The sequence below is a fragment of the Mizuhopecten yessoensis genome, unplaced genomic scaffold (assembly GCF_002113885.1).
Source record: "Mizuhopecten yessoensis strain PY_sf001 unplaced genomic scaffold, ASM211388v2 scaffold10797, whole genome shotgun sequence".
NCBI lineage: Eukaryota > Metazoa > Mollusca > Bivalvia > Pectinida > Pectinidae > Mizuhopecten > Mizuhopecten yessoensis.
Window position 1 is genome coordinate 1,016,522 of NW_018408726.1, and position 2,613 is coordinate 1,019,134.

Here is a 2,613-nt window from a genome sequence, read left to right on the forward strand (position 1 = left end):
ACATTCATCAGATGGTTTCATATTGAGCTAGACAATACACAGGCAAAGGCAAAATGCCTTCGGCAATATCAAATCAGCTGATTGATAACACAATAACATTTTGTTCCCTTGTCCTCACTATATATCGTATTGTGATTCGACAATCAGATAGTCTGCTCCAATCACACTACCGACGCAGAGTATTGACCTTAGATATTTGGAAATTTCTGCCCTCATTACACCTATATATTGTTATATTATTCGACAATCAGGCAATCTATTTCCATTGTACTAAATACAGTGTATTATTCATAGACAATTCCGTAATAAACTCACAGCTTGGGCACCATGTAATCATCGTTTGCTTCACGTACAAGAGGTAGAATTTATTTTTGCGCGACAATCGTGATGGTATGCTTTGTATACGTGTTAGCGGAATGGAAATGCCAGCAATAAAAGGCGGAGCGCTGACCTCGTCACCATGTGGATTTAATAGATTCATCAAAAAGAGTTTCGCAAACAGTGTTGAGATATGAATAGATGGCATATGCCAAGACGAAACTTGTTTGTATTTACTTTTTTGACAAGCAACACAGCACGTCTTACCTGATGTAAAACAAAACACTTTATATTTCACTATCTTTATATCAAAATAATCTCATCCATTTAAACTGTAGTTTACTGATTCTTATTTGGATAGTTTTATCTTAACACGTATTGAAATCGAAGAAATTATATAAAAAAGATTGTTAAAGCAACTTATATATAAATTCAAAGATGCAGCTATAATTTACACAAACTTCCACTTCACCAGATTTGGTGTACTTTTAAAAAGAATACACTCTGATTGTGCCGTAGTGTCCCTCTGACTGTAATAGAATTGTGTTTGTGTTCATTGGCTGTAAAGACAGAATAGTAGTTGTATGTTTTATGAGGTCTATTCATAGTACATCTGTACCTGGGGCAGTATGCTTGGGTATATGTCCCCTTGTGATGGCGCCATTATGATGCAGAGGTACAATGATATCTCACCGAATTAAATGGCGGAGGCACCCGTCACTTTATTCCACACAACGGTTATGTATTATTGTATAGCAGTATTTCACTTTAGTTTTATTAGATTAAACGTCATAGAAACAGCTAAGATAATTAAGGGTCGTGATTCAATGTGTATGTATTCTAAATGAAGTATATTAAGATTTTCGGATCCTTACAATAGAGCGATTCTAATGTATAGACAAGTATGCTGAAGGCATCCAGCACAGCTCTCCACTCTGATAATAGCATACAAAGTATAGCTGTTCTATGAGTATAAAACAGCATCAGTAGTATAGCAGTTTCATTAGTATATCATAGCATCAGTAGTATAACAGTTTCATAAGTATATTAAAGTATCAGTAGTATAACAGTTTCATTAGTTTATCTTAGCATCAGTAGTATAACAGTTTCATTAGTATATAATAGCATCAGTAGGATAACAGTTTCATTAGTATATTATCATCAGAATTATAACAGTTTCATTAGAATATAATATCATCAGTAGTATAACAGGTTTATAACTATATCATAGCATCAGTAGTATAACAGTTTCATTAATATATAATAGCATCAGTAGGATAACAGTTACATTAGTATATAATAAAATCAGTATTATAACAGTTTCATTAGTATATAATATCATCAGTAGTATAACAGGTTTATAACTATATCATAGCATCAGCAGTATAACAGTTTCATTAATATATAATAGCATCAGTAGGATATCAGTTTCATTGGTATATAAAAGCATCAGTAGTATAACAGTTTCATTGGTATATAATAAAATCAGTATTATAACAGTTTCATTAGTATATATTAGCATCAGTAGTATAGCAGTTTCGTTAGTATATAATAGCATCAGTAGTATAACAGTTTCATTAGTATATAATAGCATCAGTAGTACAATGTATAACAGTTTCATTACTATATAATAAAATCAGTATTATAATAGTTTCATTAGTATATAATAGCATCAGTAGTATAGCAGTTTCGTTAGTATATAATAGCATCAGTAGTATAACAGTTTCATAAGTATAGCATAGCATCAATAGTATAACAGTTTCATAAGTATGTAATAGCATCAATAGTATAACAGTTTCATAAGTATATAATAGCATCAGTAGTATAACAGGTTTAAAGCTATATCATAGCATCAGTAGTGTAACAGGTTTAAAACTATATCATAGCATCATTAGTATAACAGTTTCATTTGTATATCATAGTATCAGTAGTATAACAGTTTCATAAGTATATACTAGAATCAGTAGTATAACAGTTTTATTAGTATATAATAGAATCAGAAGTATAACAGTTTCATTAGTATATAAAAGCATCAGTTGTATAACAGTTTCATTAGTATACAAAAGCATCAGTAGTATAACAGTTGTATTAGTATATAATATCATCAGTTGTATACCAGTTTCAATAGTATATAAAACCATCAGTAGTATAACAGTTTAATTAGTATATAATAGCATCAGTAGTATAACAGTTTCATTAGTATATAATAGCATCAGTAGTATAACAGTTTCATTAGTATATAATAGCATCAGTAGTATAGCAGTTTCATTAGTATATAATAGCATCAGTAGTATA